A 24978-nucleotide genomic window follows, 5' to 3' on the forward strand; every position below is an offset into this window, starting at 1 on the left:
ATGACATTGTTCATGGCATTATTTTCCTTGACATCTCTGGCTGGCTCAGGAACCTTTCTTATTAAAATTGGGTCCTGAGACAGGGACTTCCCTTTTGACAGTCCCACCTCTGCTGGGGCTTGGGCACTGTGAGCCCAGTCCTAGAAACTATCAAGGTACAAAAGGTGAACCTCTATCATCCTAGGAAGGACTACCTTATGCCAGAGGACTGTCACAAAACAACTGTCAGAATAGGCAGGACACAAACAACATGGGTAATGCAGTCAGTTCAAACAATTTTCATTAGATTAAAGTCTTTAGTGACAAGTTAGTTACACCTCCACTAGAGAAATTTGGAGAGGAGTACACATGAGTCTTAATTTGATAAGTAAAATTTACTCCAAGGAAACTCTTAAGTCCTGTGTGTCTCAGGGCTTCTAGGGCCTAGCAATAACATAAGGTCAAGAATAAGTCGCCTCTGAGAGCCAAGTTCTGGAGGAGTCCCATGGATCTCAAGACAATGGTTTCCCCATCTGTTTCAGGAAAAAAAGATCCGATAACTAAGACGCCAAGGAATAGGGACACCGATTTCTTTCCAGAGTGACTTCAGCAACAAAACCCATATATAACAGTACCACTATTGTAGGGAAAAAAATAAGAAAAAAAGCTTTTTGAAAGGTACATGAAAATAGCACTTAACGTCTTTTTTTCTCTGGAGAGTGATAGGTTTTTTGTATTATTACAAGGGAGAAAGGTGATTTCGAGAAAGAAAAAGAAAGAAATTGAGGTGTGGCTGAATAAATTGTGACATGATTGTGATGGAATACTACTCTGCTATAAGAAATGATAAGTTCAGTGATTTTAGAAAAAAAATGGAAAGAATTGCATGACATAAAGTAAGCAGAATCGAGAGAACATTGTATACAGCGACAGCAATATCGTTTTAAGAACAACTTTGAGCAAATAAATCATTTTGATTTATAAATATCCAAATTAATTATAAAAGACATATGAAGAAACTATCAGTATCCAGAGAAAGAACTGATAAATAGAAGTATATGTAGAATGATTTTACATACATACATGCCTATTTGTGTTTAATGGTAACTATCTCTAGGGGAGGGGAAGAAAAAAAGAGGGAGGAAGGAAGGTAGCACCCACAAAAGGACAGTGAAACAATTTTCTAGCTGAAGACAACTTAGAAGGTCAGCAGGTGAGGTCTGTTGCACCAAGGTACTATGCTAGGCACAGGACTCACCAGCATAGACCAGGCCCCAGCAAACCAGGAGCAGGCCTTGGGGTGACTGAAATCAATAGTAGCACTGGTGGTTTCCAGGCCTCTCAGCCCACCAATGGTAAGGTGGTTGGACAATTGGTCAGAATTTATTTTGAGATCACAGGGGTCCCTTTGCTGTCACCAGGGGCAGGACTCTGTTGCATTGCCCGTATTTGGATCTAGGTCATAGTCCTAGCTCTCAATGTCAGGGCAAGGATGAGCACTAGCACAGCAAAGCTTTAGAACAGAGACCCTGGTCACAGTTCCAGGGTGGAAAAGAGTGTTTGTGGTCACTCACAGACCAGAGTACAAGCCAGGAGAGTAGTAAACACAACCTCTCCCTAAATCATACCACCTAGGAAGAATTGAAAACTTACAGCTCCCCAGAATTACCTCTGAAAACAGCTGCCCAAAAAACTTGAAGTTTGAGATGGTGCCCCCTTCACTCTGGAAGCAGAATCCGCCTTTAGCATAGAACTAGAAGTCGAAAAATAGGCTGGAAAATGAGCAAACAGCAGCAAAAGATCCTGACAATAGAAAGTTTCTGTGGTGACAGGGAAGATCAAAACTCGCATTCAGAAGAAGATAATAAAGTAAAAAATCTTATATCCAAGCATCTAAGAAAAATATGAATTGGTCCCAGACTGTGGAAGAGCTCAAAAAAGATTTCAAAAATCAAGTAAGAGAGATAGAGGAAAAACTTGAAAGAGAAATGAGAGTAATGCAAGAATATCAGTTTGGTAAAGGAGGCACAAAAAAATAAATAAGGAAACAACACCTTAAAAAACAGAATAGGCCAAATGGAAAAACTGACCTCGAAAATAGATCTAGAGAGATAATTTAAAAAGTATTGGACTACCTGAAAGCCATGATCAAAAAAAGAGCCTAGACATCATCTTTCAAGAAATTATCAAGGAAAACTGCCCTGAAATTTTAGAACCGTAAGGTAAAATGGAAATTCAAAGAATCCACTGATCACCTCCTAAAAGAGATCCCAAAATGAAAACTCACAGGAATATTGTAGCCAAATTTCAGAGCTCCCAGGTTAAGGAGAAAATACTGCAAGCAGCCAAAAAGAAACCATTCAAATATTGAGGACAACACAAGATTTAGCAGTTTTTACATTAAAGCACCAGAAGGCTTGGAATATAATATTCTGGAGGGCAAAAGAGCCAGGATTACGACCAAGAAAATCCTACCCAGCAAATCTTGTGCATAATCTTCAGGGAGAAAATGGACATTCAGTGAAATAGAGGACTTTCAAGCATTTCTAATGAAAACACTAGAGCTCAATAGAAAATTTGGCTTTCAAATACAAGACTCAAAAGAAGCATAAAAAGGTAAACAGGAAGGAGAAATCAAGAGATTCAATAAGGTTAAACTATATATTCCTACATGGGAAAATGATACTTGTAACTCCTAAAAGCTTTCTCATCATTAGGGCAATTAGAAGGAGTATTCATAGACAGAAAGCACAGGTGTGAGTGGAGTATGTTGGGATGATTATCTAAAAAAATAAAATTAAAGGGTGAGAAAGAAGAATGCACTGGGAGAAGGGGAAAGGGAGAAGTAGAATAGGGGTAAGTTATCTGACATAAAAGAGACATGAAAGAGATTTTACAGTGGAGGGTAAGATGGGAAAAGAGGGAGGAGGGGCACATGAACCTTACGAGAATTAGCTCAAGGAGGGATTATATGTAATGGGGATAAGCTAGAAGCATTTCCAATAAGATTGGAGGTCAAACAGTGATGTCCGTTATCACCACTGTTATTCAATATTGTGCTAGAAATGTTAGCTGTAGCAATTAAGAAGAAAAAGAAATTGAAGGAGTTAGAATAGGCAAAGAGGAAACGAAGTTATCACTCTTTGCAAATGATATGATGGTATATTTAGAGAATCTAGAAAATCAAGTAAAAAAATTACTTGAAATAATAAGCAAATTTAGCAAAGTTGCAGGATATAAAATAAACCCATGCAAATTAGCATTTCTATATATTACTAGCAAAGCCCAGCAGCAAGAGATAGAGAAATTCCATTTAAAATAACAGTAGATATAAGATATTTGGGAGTCTACTTGCCAAAACAAAACCAGGAACTTTATGAACACAATTACAGAACACTTTTCACACGAATAAAGTCAGATCTAAATAATTGGGAAAATATCAGTTGCTCGTGGGTAGGCCAAGCTAATATAATCAAAATGACAATTCTACCTAAATTAATTTACTTATTCAGCATCACACCAATCAAACTACCAAAAAATTATTTTACAGAGCTAGGAAAAACAATAACAAAATTCATCTGGAAGAACAAAAAGTCCAGAATATCAAGGGAACTAATGAAAAGAAATGCAAGGGAGGGTGGCCTAGTGGTGCTAGATTTTAAATTATATTATAAAGCAGGAATCATCAAAACTACTTGGTACTGGCTAAGAAACAAGAGTGGTGAATAAGTGAAATAGGTTAGGTATGCAAGACACAATTTGCATACTAGGTCTGTATCCTAAAGAGATAAAAAACAAAAAGGAAAAGGAAAAATGTGTACAAAAATATTTATAGCAGCTCTTTTAGTGGCAGCAAAGAATTGGAAATTGAGGCTATTTCCATCAGTTTGGGAATGGCTGAATAAGTTGTACATGGTTGTAATGGAATACTATTGTGTTTTAAGAAATGATGAGCCAGGGTGGGGTGGCAGGGGTGGGAGTGGGGCAGCTAGTGGCGCAGTAGATAGAGCACTGGCGCTGAAGTCAGGAGGACCTTAGTTCAAATCTGGCCTCAGACCAAACACTTGACACTTACTAGCTGTGTGACCCTGGGCAAGTAACTTAACTGAAATTGCCTAAAGAAAAAAAAATTGATTAGCAGAATGATCCCATAAAAACGTGGAAAAACTTATATGAACTGATGTAAAGTAAAATGAGCAGAACCAGGAGAACATTGTACACAGTAATAGCAATACTGTATGATGATCTGCTTTGAATAGCTTAGCTATTCTCAGCAATACAATTATCCAAGACAATTCTGAAGGACTTATGATTAAAAGTGCTGGCAATTTCTAGAGAAAGAATTGGTGGAGCTTGAATGCATATCAAAGATACTTTTTTCTTTACTTTCTTTATTTCTCTTGGGGTTTTTTTGTCTGTATTTTCTTTCAGCATGACTTACATGGAAATGTGTTTTGCGTGACTACACATGTATAATCTATGACAAATTGCTTGCTTTCTCAATGGGGGGAGGAAGGAGGGGAGAGAAGGAGAGAATTTGGTGCTCAAAATTTGAAAAAAGAATGTTAAAAATGTTTATACAGGTAATTGGGAAAAAAACAAAATACTAAATTAAAAAAAGGAAGGAAGGAAAGAAGAAAAACTAAGTTAGTTTGAAGCAACAATGAAGGCCAAAAGTTTTAAAAAAAAAAGGTTTGCTGAAAGTATAATTGGATCAAAATCACTTTATACTCATCTTGAATGCAGTCAGTATAAAAAGCCAAAACTCATAAGATGAAGTGATTTTCTATATGAGATAACTTGGAGATGCATTTAATTGTATTGCTGTCATTGAATATTGCATATACTAGCAATATGTTTTGTTCTTTGTTTTAAATCTATACTATTGTTCATATTATTATTATTTTTCTAAATCTTATATTGTGAATTTTGGGAAACAGTATAAGAAATGAGATTAGAAGGATAATGCAATTTCATCATTAAAAAATGAACTCCTCTTTTGATCTGGATGCTGTGAAATTATTAAGTCATTAGAGGCTGTTGTCAATGTTGCAACCTATCAAGCTTTTAATTAGGTATATTTTGGTTGAAAAGGAAGAATAATGCTTATTGTGTGGGAAAAGTATAAAAAGAAAGAGGATGTTGAAGGAATGTTTTTCAAAAGTCCTGGTAAATATTTTGGTAACCAATTGTTATTACAGCATGAGAAAAAATAATTGTATTTAACCCTAAGCTGTGACTTGATGTGTGTACACACACACACACACATATACAGAAAGAGAGACAGAGACAGAGAGACAGACAGAGAGACACAGAGATTTGCTATATGTGGTAAAATTTCTTGAGACTATAATTTGATATTGATCTGGGTTTTGATATGGGATATGATTGAATTATCATTAATCCAATAATCTACCATTCAAGAGAAATGTTGTGTGCTGCCCAAAGGGAATGAGATTTGAGAACTGCTATAGGTAGATGTCTGTGCTAGAGAAAGTTGAGGGGACAACCTTGTGAAGTTAGAGTAGGATCCTCTTGACTTAATTTCCCCTTTGTGCTATTCCCTTTTTAAAAGGAAAATTTCCCACCTGGTTAGTTCTGAGCCCGGCCATGATGCACTGTGAATAATGTGGAACCTTGCTGCATAATTGGCTGTTCCAAAATAAAGGTTAACTTTGACTCCTACCTGGAATCAGACAGAGCTAAGGGAGTTTTCCTCTGTTATATTGATGTCAGGTCGATCTGTGCCCTAGAAGGGATAGTCTTGATATTATTATAATCATGTCCTTTTTTTTCCTTTCATAGCAAATTTCCATAACCAGGGTAAGTGAAATATAAGATATAGCTATACCTATCTATATCTATGTATGAATACTAAATCTTCTTGTTGCAATATTCAGACATCTCTGAGTTACTATTAATGGGATATAAGAATGAAACATCTTATTGTTTTTAACCTGAATGTGTACTCAACTTCCTATCATCCTAAGCATCTAAGCAAATGAGTTCTTAGGCTTACCATCCCACTGCTAATAGTTATGTGTTCATGTGCACCATTAGGTGTATATGATGCCACATCTTTTCTAAATGTTGTGATGATTAGGGATAAATAGAAAGAATATGTTGTTATATGAGGCAAATTCTATAAACTTTCAGATGAACTGTGGGTAGGCTACTTTGATGTTCTTCCTATGGGTCTGTTGTTTATAAGGTTGGTTCCATAAGATCTGAACTGGTTTTTGCCATATGAACTAATTGCTGGAATGCTGATCTGATTAGATTTTGTTATGATTTCTTTCACTAGTAGGCTTTAGCAGAGGAGGCAGAGGTATTGGATAGCCCAGAGGGAGACAGGAGCTGAGGCAGCAGCAGCCACAAGAACAGGACCTTCCCCAATAGCCCCACCATCTTCAGCAGGAGCAGCAGCAGCAGTGGGTGCCCTCTGCTTGGTTGTCTCGTAAGGTCTGCTTGTTGAAAAAGACTACTCCCTATGCATTTTGTCAATACGTAGGTCATGCATGGGAAGTCTCCAAAACCAAGAGTAGATTGTTATAAGATAGTGGGCTTCCCCCACCCCAACATTTCTGGCTAGCCCATGGGTCTTTCCTGGGATATAAATTGGGTCCCCGGACAGAGACTTTCCCTTTTGACAGTGGCACCTCTGGGAAGGCTTAGGTTCTGTGAGCCCAGTCCTAGAAAGCAAGCGTCAAAAAGGAAACATCTGTCCTCCAGAAGACTGTCTAAGGGGCAGTTAGGTGGCTCAGTGGATAGAGCTCCGGCCCTGGAGGCAGGAGGACCTGGGTTCAAATCCAGCCTCAGACACATAATACTCCCTAGCTGTGTGACTCTGGGCAAGTCACTTAACCCCAATTACCTCACTTAAAAAAAAAAAAGAAACTTTACATACAGAAGACTGTCTAATTTAAATTGCTTTAATGTTTACAGTTTAAAAACCCACAATGCTAGATTAAAAGGATATAAAACACAACTCCCTTTCAAAATTCAGGATCTAGTGGAAACCATGGTGTAGGCCATATAGAATCTGCCCCCTAGACCAACCCTTTTATCAGTAAAAACCACCAGCCCTGCCAAGAATCGTGAGGGGGCTAAGCCCTAAGTTTGTAATCACAATAGCTGCAATAGCCAAGGACCTAATCTAAACTCCAACTACTGGGAAGGAGATTGGCATGGTGGATAGAGAGAACCAGACTAGAAGACCTAGGGGTCACGTCCTACTTCTAACCAGCAGGTCATATTGACTGTGATACTGAATCAGTCACTTTACTCAGTGCCTCAGGCACACTGTAAGACTCTAGAGTTGCAGAACAGTTGCACTTGTTTGTTGGTAGAAGTCTTCTCACCAGGAGTTCCCTACTTTTCATTTATCAATGTAATCATAGCTATAGACCCCCATTTCTGCGCTCCTTCACCCACCCCTCCATATACTGATGAATTAACTCTGCATCCACATAGATCTCTCCAGATAACTCCCATTTCTCCACTTCATGGGAATTGTTTTCCTTTGTGTCTTCAAAATTTCATTCTCAAAGTTTTCTACACTTCTTGGGCTAACTGGGCACAAAGGCTTTTAGTCCAGGGTAGTGGTGTCAAACTCAAATTAGAAATAGATCCTGGGTACATGTTGACTTAGTAAAACACAAATTAGCATTATGTATGTTGTATTGTATTTTTATTTATTTTCTTAAACATTTCCCAATTACATTTTAATCTAGTTTAGGAAGTGCTCCTTCAGGAGTTTTGACTGCAGCATGCTTCCTGTAAGCATTGAGTCTGATACCTCTGGTCTGGGATCTGTCCAAGCTCTCCGTCTTTAGAATCCTTTGAAATCTTTCCTAAAATCTAGGGTGCAAGTCAGACTACACCCAGCTTTCCTCTCTTTTTAATCACAAACTCTTAGGAGGAAATGGATGCTTTCCTGCAATGTTTCCGTCACTTCCAGCCTAGCAACCCATTTTTCTCTGCTAGTGAGAATCAGATCCAGTCTAGAATTCCTATTTATTGGTTCCTCCATCTTTTAGAGGTTGAAGTTATCTTCTTAAAAAATGACATTTTCTTCTAAAGAAATTTTTAAAAATGGAATTATCTCCCCAATTGGTAAATGATCAAAGGATATGAACAGGCAGTTTTCAGATAAAGAAATTAAAGTCATCTATAGTCATATGAAAAAAAATGCTCTAAATCACTATTGATTAGAGAAATGCAAATCAAAACAATTCTGAGGTACCACATCACACATATCAGATTGGCTAACATGACAAAACAGGAAAATTATAAATGCTGGAGAAGATGTGGGAAAATTGGAACACTAATGCATTGTTGGTGGAGTTGTGAACTGATCCAACCATTCTAGAGAGCAATTTGGAACAAAGCCCAAAGGGCTATAAAAATGTGCATACCCTTTGACTTAGCAATACCACTCATAGGTCTGTATCCAAAAAAGATCATACAAATGGGAAAAGGACCCACATGTACAAAAATATTTATAGCAGCTCTTTCTGTGGTGGCAAAGAATTGGAAATTGAGAGGATGCCCATCAGTTGGGGAATGGCTGAACAAGTTGTGGTATGTGAATGTAATGGAATACTATTGTGCTATAAGAAATGATGAGTAGGCAGACTTCAGAAAAACCAGGAAAGACTAAAATGAACTAATGCTGAGTGAAGTGAGCAGAACCAGGAGAACATTGTACATAGTAATAGCCACAATGTACGAAGACTAACTTTGACAAACTCATCTCCTCTCAGCAATGCAAGGATCCAAGATGACTCCAAAGGACTCATGATGGAAAATGCTGTCTACATCCAGAAAAATAACTATGGAATCTGAATGCAAATCAAAGTACATTATTTGATCTCTCTTTTTTTTCTTGTTTGTTTCTTCTTTCTAGTGGTTTTTCCCATTGGTTCTAATTCTTCTTTACAATATGACTAATGTTAAAATACATTCAATATGAATGTATATGTAAAGCCTATATCAGATTGCACATTGTGTTGGGTGTGGGGAGGTGGAGAGATGGGGAGAAAATTTAAAACTCAAAATCTTATGGACATGAATGTTGAAAACTAAAAATAAATAAATTTAATTTTAAAAACCCACCACCTAAGAAAAATGAACTTATCCTCTAGAGAAATTATTAGTTGCTCTTTTAACAGCAAATATCTAGATGAGGTGTGTGAGGGTTATTATTTATTTTCCAGACTCTTTGTCCTCCTCTTGGGGTGATTTGAAGCTTAATCTGATGTTAAATCAATTTTGTCACTCTTTCCATTGCCCTTCATCCAAATTATGTCCACCATATTACTCTCCACCATTGTTCTTCCACAAATTCTGTCTAGTCTTCCTTATGGTTCCTGTATTTCCTCCCATGAGTATATCCTACTTTTTAGTTATTTTGAACCAGGGTTAACCAGAGTCATATTCCAATTATGGTTTCATCCCACCAGGTTTCTGTAATACCTGTGAGATCAAATTTGTCTACTTGTGTTAGGAACTCTAGTTCATCTTACCTCCCCTGAAACAAATTACCCAAGTCCCACAACTAGTTAGTGGAAACAGGCTGATTTATCATCTAAAATGCTCTGTGTTCCCTAATTACCTATCTCTTTTCTCATCCTTTCAATAAAAATTCCCATTCCCACTGTCAGTCTCAGCTCAATGACAGAAGGAAAATTATCTGATGAATATGTGAATGCTTAATAGCCTCTTAATCCTCCCAGAGGTAGATTTAAAACAACAACAACAACAACAACAATACTTGCTAACCCAAATGAATCTCTAATTTCTGGCATTTCAGGCAGTGTAAAAATGGGATAAAAAATTTCCTTATAAGATTAAGGGAAATTATTTTGGGGTGAAAGGGTTGAGTTAAGTAAACCAGTTCTTCTGTGTCTGCCCCTGAATCAGCTCTTCTAATGTTCCTGGTCCTTTTTCTGCTTCTAAAAATCACAAATCCTTTAAAGCTTCTGGATTCCATGGCAGGAAGTGCAATGACTGGCCAGGACTGAGGTTGTAGTTTTAAGACTGTATTCTCTTCCCTTTTTTGAAAATTGGGAGCTACAAATCATGGACTTTTTGAAAATTTAACTCTAGCAATCAACAAGTTTCTCTTAAACCTAAATATGTATCTTTCTAAAGGTACTTTATTTTATATTCTAAGTTGCTGGTGAAAAAATACTATTTTGGGCCCTAAAAACATTTGAGTAAAGGTGCAATCCCAATGCATTGGTAGGTTTTGTGAATATCATTTGCCAAAGAATGTGTGAATTCATTTAACAAGTTACCAAGAAAGAATCCTAAGATCTTGCCTAATTTATTTCAAGATGAAAGTGGGTAGCAATGGGGGGTGGGGATAGATTAAGATTAAAGAACAGTTGTCAAAAATTTGAAGTGCTTCCTTCCATTAACAGCTTTTTCTAAAAATAAACTTATGTATGTGTCTATTATACTGTGATGTATTTTACGGATAGCCATATGTTTTTATTGCATGTGCCTTCTATTCTCAAATACCTTCTCCTACTTATGAAGACTTGACCTATGCATGTGAAAGACCCCTGGTACCCTTCCCTACCAAGGTCCATCCTTGGCAAAAAGCTAATACCTTCGGGATGTCAAGGAATCAAGAAAAGATATATTCTTGATTTCTCCTAATGCAACTCAAGCTTTATCCATAGTATTTGTTAATAGAAGTTCCTCAGAAAAGCAATTTTAAAAATGATAATTAGAAATATATACAATGACCAAATAATGTAAATAAAAGAAAAACTAAAAGAAACTAAATGTTGGCAATTATAATGACTTATCATAAGGGATGAGGAAAATCACTTGTCTTACATTAGAGAATTAGAAGTCTGGTTTCCAAATGTTTCATTTGCTATCAGAAGTAGTTACTCTGTTGGTTAATTTTGCTTAGTCGTTTCTCTTTGTGATAAGGGAAACCTCAGTGTCAGTGTGGAAAGGGTGTGATTATATATACAGAAATGACTGGTGGAAAAACATGTAACACCATTAAAAAGGTTTTTTTAATGGTTAAGTTCTCTATCAGTATCAGTATCCAGTTTAGTCAGGCAGTAAACAAGTATCTATTAAGCATTTGTCATGTGCCATATACTGTACTAAACACTGAGGAAACAAAGAAAGGTGAAAACAGTCCCTGCCTTCAAGAAAGCTTATATTTTAATGAGGGTGTCAATATGTAAATAACAAGATAAACACAAGATAGAGGTATAGATATAGATATAGATATAGATATAGATATAGATATAGATATAGATATAGATATAGATATAGATATAGATACAGATACAGATACAGATATAGATATAGATATAGATATAGATATAGATATAGATATAGATATAGATATAGATATAGATATAGATATAGATATAGATATAGATATAGATATAGATATAGATATCTATCCAATAAATGAAAAGTTATTTGAAGGCGAAGGCATTAGCATCTAAGTAAAAAAGGCCACCTGCAGAAGGTGGAATTTAATCTGAGTCTTTAAGGAAACAAGGAAACTAAAAGGAAATGAGGGACAAAACTAAATTATGGGTTCAGAAAAGGCTTTTTGTGCACTAGCCTGGAAACCTAGAAAGGATTCCTGATCAGATACTGATTGGACTAGACGACTCCTAATGTCCCTTCAACTCCAAGTATCAGTGATTATGTTACCATAAAATTCTCACAGTCTCACACCAAGTTAGTCTGCCTTTTGAAAATATATGTAATATTAAAAACCAGAGTCTGACAATATGTTGCTAACAAGAAACACATTTTAAAATGAGACATACAAATAGAGTAAAAATAAAAAGTTAGAGGGGCAGTTAGGAGGTGCTGTGGATAGAGCACGGGCCCTGAAGTCAGGAGGACCTGAGTTCAAATCTGGCCTCAGACCAAACACTGGACACTTATTAGCTGTGTGACCTGGGGCAAGTCACTTAACCCCAATTGCCTAAAATAAATAAATAAATAAATAAAGAGTTAGAGTAGAATTTATTTTGCTTCAGCTGATGCAAAAAAAAAAAGCAGGGTTAGCAATCATGATCTCAGGCAAAGTTAAAGTTAAAATAGATTTAGTTGAAAGAAATAAACAAGGAAACTACATGATGATAAAAGGTAACATAGGAAATGAAGTGATATCAATACTAGACCTATATGCACCAAATGCTATAGCACCCAAATATTTAAAGGAAAAGCTAAATGAATTACAGATGGGAATAGATAGCAAAACTATAATGGTAGGGGACTTCAATCTTCCTCTTTAGAATCTTTAGAAATAGAATCTTAGATAAGCTAGTAGATATAATAAATATCTGGAGAGGATTGAAATTGGAATGGAAAGGAATATACCTTTTTCTCAGTGGCTTATTATACCTTTACAAAACATTGCCCACATATTAGGGCATAAAAATTATATCGAAGTGCAAAAAGCAGAAGTATTAAATGCATCCTTTTTAGATCATAATGTAATAAAAATTATACTTAATAAGGGACCTTGGAAACACAAATTAAAAATTAATAGAAGACTAAATAACTTAAAGAATGAGTGGGTTAAAGAACAAGACATAGAAACAATAAATAATTTTATTAAAGAGAATGATAATAACGAAATAATATGTCAAAACCTAGAGGATGAAGCAAAAACAGTAATCTGAGGAAATTTTATATCTCTAAATGTTTACATACATCAGTAAAATAGAGAGCAGACCAATGCACTGAACAAGCCATAAATGAGCTTCCTAAGAAAAAAAGCATCAAGGCCAGATGGATTTATAAATGAGTTCTACCAAACATTTAAAGATCAACTAATTAAATATTAAATAAATCATTTGGAATAATAAACAAAAAAGTAATCCTACCAAACTCTTTTTATGAAATAGATATGGTACCGATACCTAAACCAGGAAGAGCAAAAACAGTCAAAGAAAATTATGTAGCAATTTCACTAATGGATGTGGATGCAAAAATTCTAAATAAAATACCAGCCAGGAGACTATAACAATATAGCACAAAGATTATACATTGTGACCAAGTAGGATTTACATCAAGAATGAAGTGATGGTTTAACAGAAGAATAACTATTAACATATTGATTGTATCAATAATAAAAGTTAAAAGCCCTATGATTATATCAACAGATGTAGAAAACGTTTTTGATGACATACAATACTCATTCCAAATAAAAAATACTCAAAAGCATAGCTACCAATGGATTTTATCTTAAAATGATAAGAAGCATCTACCTAAAACCATCAGCAAGCATGATATGTAATGGAGATAAGCTAAAAGCTTTACAATAAGATCAGAAGTGAAACAAGGATGCCCATTATCACTAATATTATTCAATATTTTGTTAGAAATCCTAACAATAGCAATAAGAGAAAAAAATTGAAGGAATCAGAATGGGCACTGAGGAAATAAAATGATCTCTCTTAGCAGACAGCATGATGACATACTTGGAAAATTCTAGTGAATCAGTTAAAAAGTTAGTTAAGACAGTAATTTTAGCAAAGTAGAAGGATATAAAATAAACCTGCATAAATCATCAGCATTTCTATATATCACCAACAACACCCTGTCAGAACAGATAGTAAGAGATATCCCATTTAAAATAACTGTTGGCTGAGTAAAATATCTGGGAGAATACCTGCTAAGACAAACTTAGGAACTACATGAACATACTTATAAAATACCTTTTATACAAATAAAGTAAAATTTAAATAATTGGAGAAGTATTACTTGTTCATGGGTGGGGGCAAGGTCAATATGATAAAAATGACAATTCTGCCTAGTTACTTATTCAATGCCATCCCAATTAAATTACCAAAAATTATTTTACTGAATTAGAAAAAAATAATAACCAAATTTATTTGGAAGAACAAAAAGTCAAGAACATCAAAGGGACTAATGAAAAATGTAAAGGAGAGAGGTTTAGCAGTACTAGATCTTAAACTATATTATAAGGCAGTACTAAACTATTTGGCACTGGCTAAGAAATAGAAAGGTGAGTCACTGGAACAAAGTAGATGTACAACATGCAGTAGTAAATGATTATAGTAATCTTGTGTTTGATAAATATAAAGATCTAAGCTTTGGGAATAAGAATACACTATTTGCTAAAAATTATTGGGAAAACTGGAAATCAGTCTGGCTTTACTAAAGGTAAAGATTAATATTTTATGCCATTTACCAAGATAAGGTCAAAATGGATACATTACCTATTTATAAAGGGAGATATAAGAAAGCTAGAAGAACATGGAGCACATTACCTATCCGACTTACAGATAGAAGAAGAATTTTTGAATAAACAAGTGATAGAGAGCATTGTCAGATGTAAAATAATTTTTATTACATTAGGTTTAAAAGGCTTTGTACGAATAAAACCAATGTAGCCAAGATTAGAAGAAAAGCAAAAAACTGGTGAAAAATTTATAGACAGTTTCTTGGATAAAGGTCTCGTATCTCAAATATATAAATATGTAGAAAACTTTGTCAAATTTACAAGAATATGACCCATTCCCCAATTGATAAAAGGTTAAAGGATATGAACAGGCAGTTTTTTAGTAAAATCAAAACTGCATGTATATATATATATATATATATATAGTCATATAAATATTATAAATATGGTCATATATATAGTCATATAAAATGCTCTAAATTATTATTGATTAGAGAAATGCAAATTAAAATAACTTGAGATCTCACACCTATTAGATTGGCTAAAATGATAAAGGGAAAAATGACAAATATTGGAGGGATGTGGAAAAATTGGAACATTGATACACTGTTGGTGGAACTGTGAACTGATCCAACGATTTGGAGAGCAAGCTAGAATTATGCCCAAAGAGCTATCAAATTGCCTATGCCCTTTGACCCAGCAATACCACTATTAGGTCTGTTTCCCAAAGTGATCAGGGAAAAAGGAAAAGAACTTATGATTTAAAATATTTATAGCAGATCTCTTTGCGGTGGCAAAGACCTAGAAATTGCAGGAATGCCCATTAATTGGGGAATGGATAAAAAAGTTGTGGTATGTGATTATGATGGAATACTACTGTGCTATAAGAAATGATGAGCTGGTTGATTTTTAGAAAAACATGGAAGGACTTGCATGAAATAATGAAAAGTGAAGTGAGCAGAACCAAGAGAATACTGTAACAGTAACAGCAATATTGTTCAAGGAATAATTGTGAACAACCAAGCTATTCTGAGTACTATAAATACTCAAATCAACTATAAAGGACCTATGAAAGAAGATGCTATCCACCTCCAGAAAAAGAATCAATAAAAGAAGTACACATAATATGGTTTTACACATATTTATAAATTTACATATATTTATGGTTTTATATTTATACATATATATATATATATATATATATAAATTACATATATTTACAAATGGTGGCCTTCTGTAGTATGGGGTGGGGAGGGAGGGAGAGAGAGACAGTTTAGAACTTAAAATGCAACAAAAAAATAAAAATAATTTTAAAAAAGAAAATATATATAATAATTGAAAAGTTACATTTTTACAAGGGTTTTTTTAGTTATTGGTGAGAGTGGGGTAGGAGAGACAATTTGTTAATTGAAAAAATTATTTAAAAAATAACTGAAGCTATATCACTAGTACATTAAATTTTACTTATCTAAAAATTATTTCTTGACCTGACAGTATTATCTTATACTGCCAGCCTCCTTTTTTATAGGTTAACAACCAAGCTTCTAATTATTCACACAGGCCTCCAAGCACATCATACCCTCCAGATATATTTTTCCAACTTTCTTTTTTTACTCCTCAAAGCCCGTATTTATTTTTCTCTATGTTGCTTCCTTCAGCTCTCTTCTCATTTTCACTAATATTTTCCCACTAGGATGAATTGTTGTAGCTTTCTGGTTGTTCTCCTTGCTTTTAGTCTAGACCTCTCTAACCCTAATGGGTCAGGCCATGTTGCAGAAAGGAAGGAAACAAGCATTTTATCATTGAGGAAACAGAGACAGATAGAAGTTAAGTGACTTGCCCAGAATTGGTTAAGTGTCTACAGTTGGATTTGAGCTCAGGCCTTCTTGATTCCAGGTCTAGTACTCTATCACTACAGTGCTCTATCCACTGTACCACTTAGCTGCCTCTAGTTGGCACAGCTGTTCCTTTAGCTAGTATAGGTGTTCTTCTAGCTGCCACAGGCTTTCCTGAAAACTTCAGTCACTTACTTTTGCCTCTGAATGCAAACTGTCAAGCCTGGCATTTCAGGCCTTCTCTAGGCTGCCTTCAGCCTATCTTTCTAGCAGTGGTTGATATTAGTGGTTGACAACATTAGGTTGGCATTTATAAATACCTGCTAAATAGTTGGCAGTGCTAGATACTAGGAATAAAAGACAAAAGTAAAACAGACCCTACCCTCAAGGAGCTCACATTCTATCAGTAGACAACATATTTATAAATAAATACATATAAAATAAATACAAGATGATTTTTTTTTTGGTATGTGGAGGGAGATCAGAAAAGACTTAATAAAGAAGATATCACTTGAGCAGAGTTTTGAAGGAAAGGGAGTCATTGGAGTTTGTTGGATAGCAGAATGATATGGTACAACTAATACTTTAGGAAAATCTCTGGCAACTTTGTGAAGGATGGATTGAGAAGATAAGGTAGGAGCAATGCTTGTTAAAACTCTGCATTATATACTGAGATAGTTTCTCCTAATGCCTTGGTACATAGGTTGGGCTAGTTGTTCCTTCCTTTCACGTCCCTTCCAAAAGGCAGAAAAGTTATCCCAAAACAACTGGCAGGCCCAGAAGTTTCAAGATATTGACATGGCTTTGTAGACAGTCAGGACACAAAAAGGACCAGCCCATGAAGTCTGTGCCTTTCAGATATGGTGCACTTCCATTGAGGTCACCATAGCCCAACACACTCTTCTAAACTGAGAGGTTTCTCTAAACCCATAAGGTGTACTACTTGCTGAATATCCTTTCTTTTTTTCTGTCTTTAGTGTGTATACATACATATATATATGTATATATATATATACATATATATGTATGTACATATACACATACATGCATACAAGTTTCCTGGTACACAGCAAAGTTTATCACAGAAGACAAAAATCCTTTAAAACAAATCTAACAGGGAATTTTCTAAGTACTTTCTCATAAAAAACACAAAATGAATACAGTTATAGATCTATCTAAAAAAGTTTTACAATTTTTAAAAGGTTGAACATCCTTTCCCCCTTTTAACTGTAATTTACAGAACTTCAATAAGGCAAGACAAACTTTTTGTGAAAAAATGTTGAAATAAAATGATGTAAACTAATAATTTATATTATTATTTTATTGACAGGACAAAAGAGGAGATAGTCAGCTGATAAAATGCCTTTTCTTCTAAAACACAGAATTGTGTACAAATTGAAGATTTCAAAGAACTTTCAGACTGCAGTTTTTGGCTTTTTGTACTTTTTTTCCTATTACACATTTTCAATCGTGTTAGCATATATTATATTTTAAAGATCTGAGAAACATTGTCAAAAACAGTAATGAAGGTAAAATTTGGCAAACATTCAGCATCTTGTTTCTTATTAAAACAATGTGGGTGACAAGTAATTTCATGATTAAAAAAGGAATTTCTTTTAAATACCTTTTATCTGACATTTGCACTGACTGATTTGATAAATCTTTAAATAAACAAAGGCTTTACTATACTCACCGTTAAGCATCAAGCACAGGGGTCAGATTCCATAGTCTATTCTTACGGAGTCTTATAACCTGGATATCACAACTGGAATCCATTTTGATTGGGCAATGGACTTCCATTCTGGCCTTCATAGACTCCATAATTTGCACCCATCCCTGGTACCTATACCTAGTGGTGGTGGTGGACAAGGTGGTGTCTGATTAAATCCTATTGATTCCATGCCCATCCATACATTTTACATGCAGGTACTTGCCAAACCTTTAGGCATGTACTAGCTAGTTTGTTGGGCATTTCCATGCCTCTGGCCCCACCGACCACAAGCCTGTGGAGATCCAATTTGTATCTGCCTGCTATGTTTGTCAGAATGTTTTAAAATCTACTGTGTGAGCATGAGTCAGTTGAAAAGGTCACATTCACCATGTCACCACTGCAATCCATTAACCCACTCTGAAAGTGTGGAACTGGAGTTAGCATATCAAGAGTTTCTTTGCCCCAATAGCATTTCACTATATGTCCTTCAGTTGTTGTTCCATTAACTGAAACAATTGCACATGCACCACTCTCATGGGAATGGAACCATACAAATGAATATCCTTTGGGAAGACTCAAATTTCCATTATCTGTCCAAATAGTGACTGGCATTTTAGTTGCTCTATTAGTCCTGAAGTCCCCATAGTACACATTGCAGTCACTTGAACTGGACTGATTTACTGCAGCATCATAAGACAGTTGTTTGGTCAAATGACTCATATGTGACTCAGAACTAGAGTTTTCATGTTGCCCAGTTAGTTCTTATTTGTCTTCCTCTAAGCCACTGTCCATCTGCTATATGGCATTTTCTTAGTAGGTCATTGCAACAATCTAGGATGAAGGTGCTGAGGGAATGATGAATTAAATGGTGGCCATGTGAAAAGAGAAACAGATGTGACAGAATAGAGAGGTAGAAACAAGATCTGGCAACTGACAGGTTATATGGGGTAGGGTGGGGTGAAGAATTTAGAATGACACTGAGATTGTGAACCTGGATAACTGAAAGAACGTCAGTGCCCTTACCAGAAATGGGGTAATTTGGAAGAGGAGTGGATTTGGGAAGAAAGAGAAAGTTCAGTTTTGAAGTTATTGAGTTTGAGAAGCCTACAGGACATCTAGTATGAAATATAAAATAGAGATGTGTGAATGAAGCATATAGATTTAAGGAGTCTTCATAGAGAATGGAAATTAAACTCATAGGATTTGATGAGGTCACCAAGTGAAATAATGTAGAGAGGATAGACGATGACATAGGACAAATCATTACCTTATACCACATTCCACAATACATTTTAAATGGATACATGACCTTAATATTAAAGATCATATTATAAATAATTAGAAGAAAAACAAATCATGTACCTTTCACAGCTAAGGGTAGAAGATGTATTTTTACCCAAAACAAAAAAAGAAGGCAATTACAGAGAAAAAATAGATACTTTGATTAATTGAAACTGAAAGGTTTCTATGCAGATAACATTAATGCATGTAGGATAAGAAGGGAGGAGATTGAATAGGGGGAAAAAATCTTTGTATCAAATTTCCCTGATAAGAACTTAGTATCTAAGATATATAAACAATTAATGAAAATATTTAAGGCTAATATCCATTCCCTAATAGATAAAAGGTCAAAAGAACTGTTGGGAATTCACAATCATATGAAAGAATATTCCATTTCACCAGTACTAAGAGAAATACAAATCAAATCAGCCCTGGAGTTTCAACCTCATACCCTGAAAATTGGCAAAAATGACAAAAAATGGCAATGGTCAATGTTGGAAGGGTTATGGAAGGATAGGCACACTAATAAATAGTGTTGTTGAAGCTGTGAGAAGGTACACTGACTGCTCCTTCACTAGATCAATCATCATCCATGTCATGCCCCCTAAGTGTGGATATTTTCCAAAGCTCTGTCCTGGGCTTTCTTTACTTCTCAATGACTTCATCATAAGTTTAATTTATTATTTCTATACTTATGATTCACAAATCTACACATTCTATTTCGGTTCAATCTCTATAATCGCCTATTTCAACTTGGATTGTCTGCAGGCATCTCTAACTCAACAAGTCTCAAAGTGAGCTCGTTATTTTTCTTCCCAAACTCCTTCATCTTTTGAACTTTTTAGTATTTGTCAAGGACACCACCATCCTTCCAGTCACTTTATGATAATGAAGATGAAGATAATGATCATGGTAACAATGATAATTAAAACACATCTAATGCTTTGAAGCATCTCCAAAATTGCTTATCCCTCTGCTCCATCAAAACTCTCAATCCTTCTGTGTAAACTACATACATTAGTTTGCTTTATTCTAATATCTAGCTGAAAAAGTAAAGTCACTGTGATAGCTTTCCCAGATATACTTACATATTAAAGAAGTCCCTTATTAATGGAAATGATTCTCTAATTAGTGGAATGTACACAATGTGACAAAGAAAAATTAAGGACTTATGGCAGTTTGAGGAAGAGCATTCTCCATGATAAAATAAAATCACCATACAGGTGAATTGCTATTCTGCTGGCAGGAAGACCAGCTTTGCCCACACACAACTTACACCAGCTCATAATACTCAACAGTGACTTCCTCATTTTTCTTTTCCCTAACTCTGCCCCAACCAAAAGAATGGAGTGTGATTCTTGGCACACCACTTTTCGAGGATTACTGACCCCTAGTCTAACTTGACCCATTAGGTTTATGACATTCATTAATTCATTCAATAAATATTTACTAAATATTTATCATGTATGAGTCACTTTGTTAAGTTAAATGATCTTAATAGTCTAACAAGGAAACTGATTTTAGCTGTTTTTCCAGTTGGATCATCATTTAAAAAAATGCAGGTCTATATGTGACTTTGTTTCTTGTTTACCATAGCCCCCTTTCATATTTAAAATGGGTACAATCATAAGAAGCTCAATCCTTTTAACTGGGCACTCAAGTATTGCGCAGATAATTTTCTGATGTTCTGTTCTGATTTTTTTATATGTCCTCATAAACAGAGATAGGATCCACTTCAGTTAAACTCTCTCCTGCCTCTTAATGTTTGCTTAGTATTCAATTCAGTTTTTCCCCAATTCAACACTTATGAAATGTCTACTGTATACAAGAAACAGAGCATAGAGAGATGCAACAAGGCATTATTCCTGAATCCTAGTGTACAGAGCATAAGAAGCAAGAATCTTTCTGTCCTCTACCCTCATCAGAACTATGTAGAATATTGGGTCCAGTTTGGAACATTTTAGGAGAGACACTGCCAGGCTGGAATGTACTAAGAAGGTGATCAGGATGGGAAACAAATGTCCCTTCAGAACGTTAATGTCTTAAAAGAGTATTGAGGAAGTTAAATAAGAAAATACCAAAGAAAACAAGAAAAACAAGTTCCTAGGGGTTAGATGGCTCAATTCTCATAATTTGAGTAGGGTTAAAGGAGGAATACACTAGCTTAAACAGGAGGAGGCAGACATTGCTATTTCTCATAATTAGGATGCATGAGAAGAAGATTATGCAAACATGAAGGAAGGAGTGGGGTAGTGGGCATCAGATGAACCTCCTCACTCTTATCCAAAATGAACAAAAGAAGGCTGAAAATACACATATGCAAATAGATTGGTGAAGAAATACTTCGAACTCAATAGAGAAATAAGTGTAAATGGAACTAGAGAGTTATAAGCTAGGATAATACTGGAGAGGGATTCTAAAAAGAGGTTATAGATTACTCTTTAGACAACTGGGGAAATAGCGGAACAAGTTGTGGTGTATGAGTGCAATGTAATGTTATAAGAAATGACAAAAGAGGTGATCTCAGAAAATTCTAGGTAGTATGAACTGATGAAGAATGAAGTGACCGCAACCAGGAGAATAATATTGATAAAAGCAACAACATAGTAAACAAAAACAACTCAAAGCAATGACCAACTATGTCTCCAAAGGATCTATGCTGAAACATATTACTCAACTTTTTAAAAAAATTATTTTATTTTCAATTAACAGAACAAAAACAAGCATTTCCATAACACAGTAAAATAAGCAGGATGATTGCACATGAAACTGCAAACCTACCATGTACGATTTGTTATTACCTCCAAATATACAACAAAGTTATCATGTAAATTTCTTTTTTTAACCTTCCTTGTCCCCACCCCAGGAGATGGCTACCACTAGACACAAATAGGTATATATATGTAAAATTATTCTATACATACTTCTATTTATCAGATCTCTCTGGATGCAGATAGCATCTTTCTTCATGTGTCCTTAATTTTTAATTTGTGTATTTATAATAGTCAAAATTTCTTAGTTGCTTGAAATCTTTCTTAAAATAATATTGCTGTTACTATATACATCATTCTCTTGGTTCTGCTCATTTTGCTCTTCATCATTTTGTGCCAGTCTTTCTATGTTTTTCTAAGATCATTGAGCTCACCATTTCTTATAGCACAGCAGTATTCCATCGCAATCATACACCACAACTTGTTCAACCATTGCCCAGTTGATGGCAATCCTTCCAATTTCCAATTCTTTGCCACCACAAAGAGAGCTGCTGTAAACATTCCATTCACATTCAAAGTTGTAATTACTATTTGTGAATATCCCTCCATCTTATTTTTACTCACTATTTTCTTTCTCAGTCTCTCTTTTTAGCCTGTCCCTTTTACCTTATCTTCTCCCCCACCCTCAAGCTCCCCACTTCACCCACCCCCTGTCCCCATTTCCCCATCTCAATTCACATGCCTCTTCAAAAGTCCCTCCCCCACCCTGTCCCCCAGTTTTCTCACCTCTCTACATGTTCAGAAGACTTCTACACCCTTCCAGATGAAAGGTGATTGATAGATACAAACTGCAAAGACATACATTTTTAGACATGGTCATTTTATGATTTCATTTTGTTTGACTACACCTGTTTGTTATATAGGTTCTCCCCTCCCCCTTCTTTCTCCAGCTAATTGGGAAATGGTTTGGGGAAAGAGGGGTTAGTAATAGTGATACCTTTCCAAAGAGAGGCCATTAAAACATCTCTTTTAAATGCATAGAAGAGAACAGAAAGCAATTCAAAGAGGCGTAGACAAGCCAGGCAGTTTTGAAAATATCATGAAGAATTTATCAAATGTATACATGTATATATGTATACATAATATTATAAAAGCAAGTTGTTTCAAATGAAGGTTGATGTTTCATACAAAACCTCTTTTTGTGTTTTGCTATGTGTTTATAAATGCTTTTTGTGTGTTTGTGTTTAAATTCAAAATAAAAATAAATGAACAAATAAACATACACACACACACATATATATGTATTTTATATATATGTATATATATACATATATATACGCTATGGCGGGAGCGCACAATGAGAGCACTGGGCACGGCGAGCCTCAGGAAAACCACGAGCAGAACCGTAAAACTCCTATATATACATATATACATACATACATACACACACACATACACATACATACATAGTTAGGGAGAACAAGATCTTCATCTATGTGGAAGAAAAAGTTTTACATTGTTTCTACTTGGCCCCAAGAGCAGGACCAAAGCCAATAGTGAAGAGTTGCAGGGAGCCAGATTTTTGTCCCAACATAAGAAAAAAACATTCTAACAATTGTCCAGTGGAATGAGCTGCCTTGGAAGGTAGTGAATTCCCAGTCACTAAAGATCTTTAAATAAAGGCACTACTGAATAGACCAGGAAAAGAGTTCACTCAGTGGAAATTTGTTTTTAAATGTTCAAATGTACAGTGTAGTCATGGTACTCCATAGCAAACAAAACTCCCCTCAATAGCATATGCATTGAGTGAAGAAGGGAAGGTAGGGATTTGATTCAGTAATAACCCTACTAGAAAAAGGAGTTTTACGGTTCTGCTCGTGGTTTTCCTGAGGCTCGCCGTGCCCAGTGCTCTCATTGTGCGCTCCCGCCATAGCGTACCGCGGCCAGGGCCAGAAGGTGCAGAAGATGGTGGTGCAGCTCATCAACCTCATCTTCAGGTATCTCCAAAATCGGTCCCGAATTTAGGTGTGGCTATACGAGCAGTAAATATGCGAATAGAGGGCTGCATAATTGATTTCGATGAGTATATGAATCTTGTATTGGGTAATGCAGAGGAGATTCACTCTAAAACAAAGTCAAGGAAACAACTTGGTCGGATCATGTTAAAAGGAGACAGCATTACTCTACTACAAAGTGTCTCCCTCTTCTTCTTCTTTTTTTTTTTTTTGGCTAGGCAATGGGGTTAAGTGACTTGCCCAGGGTCACACGGCTAGTGTTATGTGTCTGAGGCCGGATTTGAACCCATACAAAGTGCATCTAACTAGAAGTATATGGTCAGTGAAGTTAGAAGACGCTCACAAGCAATACTTTTTTCTTTAGTTACATTCTCTGGGCTTCAAAAGCCAGCTACACATTTTTCCATGTTATTTTGATCTTTCTTTCATGGTATTATAACAATAAATGGGTTGCTCTGGGGTTTGTTTCTATTTAAAAAAAAAGAAAAAAGGAGTTTTAAAAATCTCAGATCCCTTCCTGCAAAATGTTTATGTTCTTGAAAGAACATAGTATATTACCATGAGTTCCAAAGGGACTAACATTCACTCAGTCTAAAAATTAGGTGTAGATTGTTCTCACTTTATGTAAATCTGCTTTCCACAAATTTGATTCTCCAGGGAAGGTGGGAAGGTGGAACACAATCTCAAGCAGGCTTGTGCTCCCATTCAAGCTCCTGCCAGGCGGTGGCAGCTTCGGTGAAACCCCCAACCAGGGGTATTCTGCTCCAGGCACTGAAGCCCTTGGCTTTGGGAGCCCAAGCACTGAAGATGCTCAAAGGCCTCAGAACCATGGAGGGGGCAGGGCCACATAGAACCATGAGGGGAGGGAGAGATCTACAGAGCAGTCCACTTACATTAAGCAAGAACTATGTTGTGGGGTGGGGGGCAGCTAGGTGGCGCAGTGCATAGCGCACCAGCCCTGAAGTCAGGAGTACCTGAGTTCAAATCTGACCTCAGAGCAAATACTTGACACTTACTAGCTGTGTGACCCTGGGCAAGTCACCTAATCCCAGTTACCTAAAAAAAAAGAACGATATTGGCCCTTGCCTATAGAGAAGTTACCTCAAATTACTGTAAACACTACTCTCCTAGTCCTTAAAATGCTGGTTTGAAACTGCTTCTCTAGAGCCAGTTTATCCCAAGGAACATACCTTTAACAAGTCAGCAGTGAGTTAAAAATGGGGAAGTGAATTGTAGG

The 24978-nt window shown here is 35.8% G+C and overlaps 2 pseudogenes; one reads left to right on the top strand and one right to left on the bottom strand.

Annotated features, from left to right (window-relative positions):
- Positions 1 to 17758: 17758 nt before the first annotated feature.
- LOC110201182 (cytotoxic granule associated RNA binding protein TIA1 pseudogene) lies at positions 17759 to 19614 on the bottom strand (annotated as a pseudogene).
- Positions 19615 to 23067: 3453 nt separating this feature from the next.
- Positions 23068 to 24480, top strand: LOC110201181 (small nuclear ribonucleoprotein E pseudogene; annotated as a pseudogene).
- The last annotated feature ends 498 nt before the right edge of the window (positions 24481 to 24978 follow it).

The sequence above is a fragment of the Phascolarctos cinereus genome, unplaced genomic scaffold, assembly GCF_003287225.1.
Source record: "Phascolarctos cinereus isolate Bilbo 61053 unplaced genomic scaffold, phaCin_HiC Scaffold_4;HRSCAF=312, whole genome shotgun sequence".
Lineage (NCBI taxonomy): Eukaryota > Metazoa > Chordata > Mammalia > Diprotodontia > Phascolarctidae > Phascolarctos > Phascolarctos cinereus.